Source organism: Pinus tabuliformis, chromosome 6 (assembly GCF_031772625.1).
Source record: "Pinus tabuliformis cultivar Carrire ecotype Pingquan chromosome 6, CPIR1, whole genome shotgun sequence".
NCBI classification, from domain to species: Eukaryota; Viridiplantae; Streptophyta; class Pinopsida; order Pinales; family Pinaceae; genus Pinus; species Pinus tabuliformis.
In genome coordinates this window covers 1,045,432,530-1,045,444,135 of record NC_142292.1, presented here as the reverse complement: position 1 = coordinate 1,045,444,135, position 11,606 = coordinate 1,045,432,530, and positions in this window count along the sequence as shown.

Genomic DNA, 11,606 nt, shown 5'->3' with positions numbered 1-11,606 from the left:
ATGGAAGACTAGATGTTCCTATTTGTTTTCAACAACTTCTGCTAGCTCTTCAAGAGTGGTGAGGATTTCTTCTTCCACAGATGAGACTACCACTCCTGTGGGTGTAGTCTTTTGCTTCTTCTACGAATAGGGAAGAGTGTGCACTCCTGAAATCAGTCCAACAACTTTAGCAAATTGACAGGTGATGGGACGGACATCGCGGATGTGCTGATACAAAATTTCTTGTTCGAGTCTGGGAGGTGAGGAATAAAAAACTTCAAAGTTGCGGGTGGGGGAGAGGGAGTTCATGTTACTCCCTTGACCAGATGATAGATAAGTGGGGTTGGTAGGGCCTTCAACCATAAACTGCTAGCGACCCTTCTTCTAGCACCTCCCCGGTATGAAGTCAAAACTAGACCTCACACCGTTTGGTCTAGGAGTCCCATCTGGTACGATGGCCCGTTGCCATTATCTTAGAGTTTTTCCTTCGCTCTTGCTATTCAACACATGAGAGTGTTATGCGTGTATCTTCAAAAAGCGAGGTGAGTGTGCCTGGTGAGTGCGTAATGTAACTTGTGTCCTGGTGCTCTTACTGTAAAGGAGAGGATAAAAGTGAGCCTCTAGATGAGAGGTAGTAGTAGCACCTAGGGAGAGACACACGCAAAACAACAAGGATCTGTCCAACATCCAGCGAAGTAGTCCACATCGGATGCGATAGTCGTTAAAATCAAAATGTAAAGGAAAACACGTACACCATCCAACAAAGTGTCCACATGGAGGTAACGGTCGTTATAACCAAAAAAGCAAGAATGGTTTGTCTAGTGTCCTTCGGAGTAGTCCACACGGACAAGACAACAATGATAAACAATACAACACATCTTCAACAATGTAAGTACTAAAATAACTGAAGTAGTTCAACTATCTTAGTACAGGTTAAGCAAACATGCATTACAAATGTTTAAAGAGTAGTTTTACAAACATCTACAAAACATGCGTGAAAATGTGATGGCCTAAAACATGGTTCTAAATTAAGCAAAAGTCCCAAGACACATATGTACACCATATATCACTAGTCGCAATAGTGGGACATTGGAGCCACTCCTCGCTCCTCAAAGAATAGGTTACAGACTCTCAAGACTATGTGGGAGGAGCCAAGGTGAAAAGTCTTTGGTCGTAGAATGGGAGGGGTATATATAGCCAAGGGTGATGCTTGACCCTTGTGACTCTTGGACTACCCTCGTGACTGTTCAACTTCCCATGACTTTTCAACTGACATGACTCTTCGACTTCTATGTGCATCCATTGGACTTCACTTTACATTACATTTAGTTACAACGGATATGGCCTATAATGGTGATGTGGCTAAGACAACTCATGACACAACTCAACATGACATTGCTGACATGTACTGGTTCTGTGTGTCCATGTCAAGCTACTGCACTACTGAGTGATGGATGTACCCTTGGTGTGCTTTGTCTTCTCCTCTGCATGGCATAGTGCTATGGGATCGTCAATTGCTTTGGTCTTGCTTGATGGTTCAATGCATGTGTTCCTCTTTCTTGTTGCTTGATATGCTTGGTATGTTTGTCTAACTGCAAGAAAGTCTTCTAGCATGTGCACTCCTTCTTTATCCTTTTCGTCGTCTTGCCATGATCTACCAGTGTATCTATCCCTGCAATTCACTCATGATGGGACAACATCAAATCCAAAAAATCTCCTAGTCTAGCATGATGCATTGTTCTTGTGTTCTGGGTGACGGGGAGGGAGGACAACTTACCGAGATAGGGAGAATGAAACTCAGGCTGGAATGAGGCATTTCGGGAGGACAACTTGCACTATCGGGAAAAACTACACAATGATCACTAGGAGGCATGATTGTGCAGTGAAGGTCATGAGTGTCAGTTGCAAGGTGGGACTCGAAGGGGTGACAACTTTGCGCAGTTTTCTGAGGGAAGATAGAGCGGGCTACTAAGGGACTACTAGGAAATTCTGTGGAGTTTATAGAGGGAAGACAAAGCATGGTTGCAGAGGTTCCTATTGAACATGACTGCACATTTTATGGTAACAATGCAGGATAGGCAACAAGCGAGCTTCTAGACATGTTTGCACAATTTCTAGAGGCAGGGCAGAGCAAGGCAACAAGGGTCAACTGGGCAGCTTTGTGCAATTTTTGGGAACAATGCAAAGCAAGGCAACAGACGACCAACTAGGAATATCTGCGCAATTTTGGTGAATAATTCAAACCCAGGTCTCAGAGCAGTGCAGGATTCAGGCAGACAAAGAGGAGGGTTGATGATTGTGGTTGAGAAATGCAGTTCAGTTGGATAGGGAGGCAATTTTTGCACAATTCTAGGAGGCAGACAAGCTGCTCACCTCCAATATTAAGTAGTGAAACTAACTTGGACGACAACCTCAAGCACTGCACAGTTTCGTGCAGCAAAGCAAGGTCACTGAGGGCTGAGATTGCGTAGTGCAGCTCAGTCAGGGTCTGGTGGAAGAGGGTTGTCTGGTTGGGCAGATTTTTACGAAAATGGCTGTTTCCAAAGCAAGTGAACTTGTGCATACTGACATTGTGATCATACACTTAGCATACTTGATGATGAGGCAAGATATACCACCATGACAACAAGAAAAAAATATTCCCTTGGTGAGACTGTCTTGGAGTTGAGAGCGATAAGCGTGATACTTGTGATAGATCTTCGGACGATCGTGACGACACTTGCGCGAAAGTGCTTACAAATTTGTGTGTGAGTGTTCACATAGTGAAGACAACCCAAACACACAAATGAAAACCTTCAAAATCACTAGAATTAGATCACAACCATGGCAAAGCAATTAACATGCCGAAAGACGACTGCTGGTGAAACAAGAAAAAAGATGAAAATAATTCAGAAGAGCTCATGGGGTGAGCTCAAGTGTTTGCAATCATCAAAAGAAAAACCAAGGCTCCAAAATTTGGATGCAAGCCAAAATTTTGGAGGGTGTTGCAGCCGCTACAACAGACTGTTGTATCCTTGATATTTATGTGTTATTATGCTGGTTATAAGCATGTATTATGCTGTCTCTCCTCATGTTTTGATTTTTAAATGAATTAACAATGTATCTATGACCTAATAGATGATAATTCAACTAATGATATATGAGAGCAATGCTTCTTAGCTATTCTCAGATAAGTATGAGACCCCTATCCTCAGATATGTTGTTTAAACTTGTAGATTACATATTTATGACATGTTTGACAAAATTCCTGTCATGGCTCGTAGGGGTCTAGTCAATTCCTTGTTCAAGTAATTGCATTTGTATCCTTATTTTATTGTTGTCTTTCAGTTCAGAAAGTGTCATTGAGTTCTGGGCAGTAAACTAGGCTCTGGGCCTAAAAACGTGGCACAAATCCTAGAGTTGTAGGCATAGGTCTAAGGAGAAAAGTCCTCAGACACATGCATACCCATGTTTTGGGAGCGTTTGGAGCCTCCCATATGCACCCTTGTCCATATCAAGGGAGTATCTGGGGGTTTAATGGTATAAAAACTCAGTGGGACCCAGGGGCCGGTTACCTGAGTGGTTGTGATGGCTCCTGGGAGTTTTGTTTATGATGTGGAAGGTCTGTGTGGTGTGTTTTAGTCGATTTCACTTCCTTAAGGTCACCTAGGAGGTTGATTCCCATTATAGTGGCCTCTCATTGGATATTTACCCCGGTTGGTTAGTTACTTGGGTAGATGTGGGATGAGGGTGTTACATAGTGGTATTAGAGTGAGTTGCGCTCTCTTTGGGTCATATCTGATACCACAGAGTGGTATCAAAGCATGGTTCACCCCTTGGATTGGATGAGCGATGTATGTTGGTCGTGAATTCATGTCGGTTGCATGTGTGTTAATCATCCTTGTAGTCTATATGCTTGTTGCATATGCATGGTGTCATTCATGGTTGTAGTGATGTCAACATGTGAAAGAGGATGTTGTTGTTGTGAAGTGTGTCGTCATGAGTGTATGATTGGTTACATGTTTTTTATGCTTGTGTATTGTCAATGTACATTGGTATGGTTGTTGTTGTCATGCATGAGGTCATGGTATGTGTAGTTGATATGGTCATGCATTGATGACTGGACTCTAGCTAGAATGATGTTTATGTGTTGATACACCTATTTGTTATATGTATATATGTTTTCATGATTATGTTATACATGTACTACACTGATTGGTTGATCTTGTAGATGAGATATCCTCCTCGAATTTTGCTGAGGTACGTTGTGTTAGAGTCGGTCTAGTTATCCCTCCGTCAGAGATCAAAGCTCTTTTGCATTTCATGATTAGGTGTCCCATCAGTTTTGGTCAGTTGCATTTCGTTAGGCATGCCATAACTCTGATGGAGCGGTTTGTGTCATTCATTCCCCTCGTGCTTGGCACTGCTGGTTCAGGCCTGTTTATTAAAATAAGTCTTCAAAGGTCATTTACAATCATGTTTTAAATTTTGAGGTCTTAGGTCTAGGGTTGAGTCAATTTTGTCTTGAAAAGTCTTAGAAGACCAGCAGGCCAGAGGGATGTCTTTGATAGATCATCACTTCAATAATTTTCATCATTGTACAGCTGAATTAGGAATTCTCTTCAAAACTCTGTTTTGAAGATAAGTCGCCATCTCATTTTTGTAAAAATTGTCAAAATTTTCAGTTCTTCAATCGTTCAAGTGCAGCCTTGGTCTCCTTTGCCAGAGCATATCAGAGCTATCCCTGCAAAAAATTATCAGTGAAAATCATTATTTCAACCAATTTTAAAGGGGAAACCAAAAAGGTCAAAGCCTATTAATTTTCAAAAATTGTCAACAACCAAACATAAGAAAATGGGTTTTGGGTTAAGCAAAAATCAACAAGGAGTCTATATGAAGATATTTATCCTCATTTGCAACCCATTCCACATTCCAAGAGCAAAGAGCATTCTTCTAAGGTGATTTTGTGAGTTTGTGATCAAATCGGGCCTTTTCCAAGGCACGTGACGCACAAGTGGCGCGCTACGCATCAGGCCACAATTTTCAGTGCAATTTTACACGGGTGAGGCGCATCAGGAGCGCACGGCGCGTTGGGTGAGGCGCGCTACGCATTGGATTTTATGCCCAGAACTTTGCCTGAAACACACTCAAACACCTCTTCTCATGCATCAAATCATAGGTAGGCTTTTATCCACGGCTCGTTCTTGGTTTTGAAAGATTTATGTAAAGAAATTATGCTATATTTGCCATGAAAAACCAAGTGTAAAAACCCTCATTTTCCATTAGTTTGCTGTGAGGATTTAAATGCCAAGATTGCTGTAGGGTTTTCAAACATAAATGTTGCCAAGGTTTTCCCATTTCTTGTGTTTCCCACCCCCTATATTCACCAATATTTTCCCCAATAATTCCTCATAAAACCCTATATTATTCTCCCTCCAATCCTAACCCCTCCCTTCTACTACAAACATATTTTTCCTACCCTACCTCATCCCAAACCCTAAAACTTAAAGATTTTCATGTCCCTTCCCTTCCCTAAATTCCTTGTTTTATTTCCATTATCCCCATTTCCCTAATGTTTCCCGTTTTCCTAACAGTTCCCTTGTATATTTGTGTCCCCTTGGTCACAACATTTTGAGAAAAAGAAAAAGTCTACAGTCAATTTTGCACACAGTTGTATATCAGCATATATATATTCGAGCCACCTTGTTTTTAAAGAACATGTCAGAGACCGAGTCAGCTTATGAGCAGGATTATGATAGTGATTCTACACCAGAGGTAAGTGTGCCAAGGAGGTATCACAAAGGTGGCAAAGGTGGTCGGCATGTCAGGGAGGAGCCTACTTCTTTGGCTCAATTGCAAGCTTGTCCACTTGCAATGGACTGTTTTCGGTATCAATCATGTTTTAAATACTGTGAGCGGATCTCACAAATCCAGCATCATCGGGAACTAGTCCGTTTATTTGTTCTACATTTGCAGGATGGTCATGTAAACCTTGCCGGAGTGAATTTCACCTTATCACCCGAGATTATTGCTCAGGCCACTGGGATACCAAATGTAGGGGAGGAATGGAGTAAACGCCAGCAGTTAGACAGATTTCACTATGAGCCATATATTAAGCCCGGATGTGTAAGACACTTGACTGCAGTTTTTCCTTTCAGATTCCTAAGGGATGAGTATGCACCATTAATGAAACTCATCATTCGATATTTTAGTTGCGAGGGCAGATTCTCACGTCTCTATGCGTACCATGTCCATTTGTTGATGCATTTTACAAGAGTACGTATGATGAACATTCCATTTTTCATGTGTCGCAACATAGAGAGGATGGTGCCTTTAGTACAAAGGAAGAGCCCAGCACATCAGCATAAGAGCATATATCATTATGCATTGATCAAAATTGTAGTGATGCATCAGTTGGCACAACAGGGCATTACTTGGGAAGATTTCATTTCCCATGATTACTTTGCACCATTACAGCCACCTCTTGAGATAGTTCATGATGAGGGAGGACCTTCACACCAGCCAGACATTCCCGAGACTCAACATATAAGTTCTCCTCCATATGTGACATATCAGCGAGGTCACAGGACATTATTTGCATCTACACAACGAGTACTATCTCCACCCGTGGTGGAAGGGGTCTCGTTGACTTCATCGGCACAGCGAGTGTTATCTCCACCTCGTGTGAAAGGGGCCTCGCTTTCGACAGCAGCACTGCAGGTACAGGATAAGGGCAAGAAGCCCAAGCATGAGGAGGGACCTTCTGGTGAGCCACCCGGGTTTGTTACTATTCATGATGAGACAGTATCAGAATCAGAGAAGACCCAATATATCAGGTATGTAGAGCAGCGGAATAAACAGCTTGAGGACCAGCACAGGATCATAGAGCTACAGAACATCCGTGAGAATCGCCAAGCTGCCCAACATAGGCAAATTGAGTTCACCTCTCTAGAGCAACAGGTAAATGAGGATCGAGAGGCTAATCTCGAGAGGGTCAACATCTACTTGGAGGAACGGATGAAAAGGGCCGATAGAGATCATGCATTATTGAAACACATGGTTATGCATTACAAGGTCCGGAACCTGGTTTGCAAGGCGCGAATTAGGAGTCTTAAGGCAAAATTGAGGAAAATGGTCAAGAAGCAAAAACGGCAAAAGGAGCTTGATCGTCTTCGGATTTTGGCCGAAGCCTCTTTGATTGAGCATAGTACTTGATTGGGGACCCCCAGCCCAAATTTCAACAAGTTTGGGGAAAATTTTGTCAATTTTGAAATTTTTGTGTAAAAAACAGGTTTTTGGGCTCAACGCGTAGCGCGCCGCGCGCTACCCTTAAAATTGGGAGGTCCAAATCACGAAAGGTTTGCATTTTTGGATTTTTCATGATGAAATACACCTGCTTAGCCACTGCCAAGAAATTTCACCAAAGTTTGGGTCCTCAAAAGGTCAAAAAACATGCAAAAAATGACCTCACTACCCCTTTTTGGACACACATGTAGCAGCCTTGGGTGAATGCACTTTTGGAGGAGCAAATGGACATCAAATTGGAAAATTCCACTTGGGTTGGGAAGTAGACATCCAGGGTTTTCGAACAAGCCAACCTGAGCTCAATTTGGATGCCGGGAAGTGCCCCAAAAGCAGGTGGAAATGTGCACTACGCGTAGGGCTCAGGCGCGCTACGCATCAGGATTTTTTGCACAGTTTTCACCTTCCAGCTCAGGAATTCGGCCAGTTTTGACCAGTTTTGACTTGTGATGGAATTTTTCACCCTTCTTGATGTAATTAATGGAACTTTATGTTGACTTGACACTTATTTACCTATTCTAGATGATTCATTCATAAAATAGCAAAAATTTAATGAATGAATTGGTTTCCTAGCTTATAGAGGCAAGTTGTTTTGACTGCCTAGATTGTAGTGCTTTGTTTAGAATTGGTTGAAATAGCTCCTAGGATGATGAGCTCGACCCCTAGAGGCAAGGGAATGTGTTATCTTGCCTATATTATGTATTTTCTTAGTCATTTTCAGGGTTGGACTCTTTGGGAAGAGGCTTTGAGACTTTATTGTACATTTTACTTCAGCATTTTGGCAAAGGGAAGACCAGGGTTTTACAGCACTATTTGGAATTATTGTGGCTTTATGTCTTGATGGTGTGCTTCTTTCAGTACTTGTAAGTTTGTTATGTGTATCATTTTCCCTCTCTCATCTTCTGCAATTGAACAAATGAAGTGTTAAGGTAGAATCCATAAATTTGCTATGCTCTGCCTTTAAATTTGTTTAATTTTACATGTTTTCTTCAGTTTAAGGAGAATCCTTGAGACTTCCTTGCTCTCCTTAGCTCCTCCCCTGTCTGATGTATTCACCTCATTGCTTTTAAAGCATCAAAACAATTGCCTACCTTGCTCCAATCAGACCTCTGCAGAAACTGTGTCTCATTCCCGCACCCAAAATTGCTTTTCCCTTTGATTCAACAAAAACCCTAAAAAATCACCTTCAAACCTTTGCACATAATATCTAGCCTAAGATCAATATTCCTTTTTGGTCATCTCAACCCCTTTGAAAACCTTTTTCCGAGATAGAACCGGAGAGAGCCCTCTCCTGTCCTCGTAGGGCTAGCTACGAGGCTGAGCGTGGTATGATGTTGCCTCGAGTTTTGCCTTCCTCAGCCTGAGGTAGATTTGAGCGCTAACATAGTGGCGACCATACTGGGGAAGAAATCTCAATGGTTTGCTTGCTGATGAGTTTGTTTCACAAGTCTTAGACGAAGTCTGAAGTTATGCCAGGTAGCCTTCGAAACACTTTTGCTTTGCATTAGCGGAAGTAGATAAACACTGCTTCAGTCAATCTCCGGTTAGCTTGTGAAACTTGTTTTGCAAATCAGCCCAGTACTTTTGTTCGCTCTAGACCTTTGGATGATTGAGTCTAGAAAACGATTAGCTGAATTATTTTAATTCTTTTGATCTTCTGATAAACACACTGGCTTCAAAAAGACATACGAGAGCTAATCCAGATCCGAATCCACCTCCTATTTACGAAAATCCAAACTTGATTCAAAAAATCCTCCGTCAAGAAAGCTCGACGACTCCCTTGGTTAAATCTCATTCATGTCCTGCAATTTTTGAGTATCTTGAAGAAATTGACTTTGACGAGAAATTTTAATTGTCGCTGTTTAAAACTCAATCTGAAAGTGCACTTGATTCTCTCGTTCCAAATCCTAACTTTGCTGCAGCTCTTAAAGTTGAAAAACATAATAAATTAATTGAAAATTTTATCTTGAGGCACCTTCAGAGTGACATTCAGGTTGCAAATCTTGCTGATTTCCTAGAAGCTACATCTGAGAATATTGGATCTGTTGTCACGGCTTCCGCTATGAAAAATCCCACCGAACCGCCTTTCATTCCCACCATTCCTGTGCAACCTATAATTACTTATTCAGAATCTGCAGCTAATTCCCCTCCATCCCACATCGCTTCTCCTATGCATACACCACCTCATACTCCTCATACTTCGGTTACATCTACTCCACCAACTACTCCCAGACCAAATCCTCCTAGAGCAATGGCTGCTCGGTTTGCTCCTCTCGCTCTTCCTCAAGATTTGCATGATATGCCCGCGGATTATCAGAGTAAGATTCCTTTATTTGATGGCACTCCTCAAAGTGTGTCCGCTCAGCAGCACATAGACAAAATGGAAATTTTTTGTGATTTATATGAGATTGATGAGGAGGATGTAACTATGCGGTTGTTTGTGCAAACATTCAGAGGAGAGGTAAGAAAATGGTTCAGAGGCTTGGGAGCTAGAAGTATACCTACGTTGGCTAAACTTTAGAGACAATTTCTAGATCGTTGAGAACTCAGAAAGGATCCGCTTCAGATCAATGCCGAGTACAATAATATCAAACGCAATCATGGTGAGTCTGTCCAAGACTACATTATCAGGTTCAATACAGTTTATAATGCTATTCCGGATGATTTAAGACCATCTAGAAAATCAGCTCTTCTCAAATTCCCAGATGGTTTTGATCCGGAGATGGCTTATTCATTACGGGATAGAGATCCGCCTACTTTAGAAGATATGCAAAAGATTGCTGTTAATGTTGAGGCGAATCTGAATGACAAGAGAGCACGGTTGAAGGCAGAGAAAAGAGTGACTATAAAGGAAGAATCTACATCAGAACTGCCTTGGCTTCGTGAGATGGAAAAAATGTTCAAAAGAATCAACCTTGACAAATCAGAACCGCAGATTCGTAATCCAAATTACCGTGGCCAGCAACAACCTCAGTTCAGAATTAAGCAGCGTGAACCAAGAGTACAAGAGCCGGCAGCCCAGCAACCGATCAAGACTCCTCTTTTGCAAAATTTTGTGAGTCAAGATTCAGATGAAGATGCTGATGTAGTAGGGGACCAAAATCACTTCTTTACTCCTGATGATCTGCCCATTTACATCACTGAAGAAGAAGAGTATGGAGAAAGTTCAAGCGCCCAGCAAGATGAAGATTTTATCTTAGCTAATGATGCAGATTTAGATGATTACCAAAGAGGATATTTGAATGCCTTGTCCACTCAACAGAAGCAGTATTCATTGAGAAACCGAGATGTGCCTATCAATACGATTCAGAAAAGAAAAGAAGCTACAGCACCAAAGGCGGATTCACCGATACCACAGAAGAAAGGAAAGGAGACAATAGATCCCACAACTAGCAAGATATCAGTAGCAGAAAGGACAAATCAGACAAGTATAATCAAAGATAGGAGAGAAGTTCTGGTCAAAGAAGTCGACAAAGTTTCAGCATTTAGTTTGGAAAATGAAATTTCCAAATTAAAAGTATCTATTCCTTTGACTGAAATCATGAAAAACAGCAGCTACCGAGGTCAAGTCTCTAAAATTCTGAATTTTGATCCCATGTTTGACACGGTGAATGTTGAAGATGATCAGCCAGAATTGATATTTGGGCCAGCATTGGATGGTGAGTCCCCTGATAGTGATGTTCCTCCCTTTTATATCAGTTTGAGATTGCATGAATATGTTTTGCACAATGCTATGTTCGATTCGGGTGCTTCACACAATTTGATGCCAAAGGCGATCATGGAGAAGTTGGGGTTAGACATTACAAGGAAATATCATGATTTGTATTCATTTGATTCCAGCCGTGTAAGATGTATCGGGCTCATCAAAGATTTGGTTGTTAGCTTAGATCAAATCCCAACGAAGAATGTCTTGATGGATGTGGTTGTGGCGGACATCCCTCCACGTTTTGGTATGCTACTTTCAAGATCTTGGGGGGCTAAGTTGAAGGGTACTCTACAGTTAGACTTTTCTTATGCTACAATTCCAGTCTTCGGTCAAATGAGAAAGCTATATCGAGAGCAAAAGATGAAATACATGATAACCAACAAAGAGAAGCCAATCAATCATCCTGTAAATTATGTACATACAGATTTGGAGTCATTTGTTTTATTTGCTGATAGTTTTAATGATCTAGATAGTCAGTTAGTTCAGGCGGAAGATATACCAGAGATCACTGAAAATTTTAGAGAAGTTTTGCAAAAGGAAAGAGGACAAAAGCAAGCTACTATGGAGTAATCAGCTGAAGATAAGGGGCAGCAAACAGAAAAAACAGAGCTAACACAATTTCAACACTTGGAAGAAGATG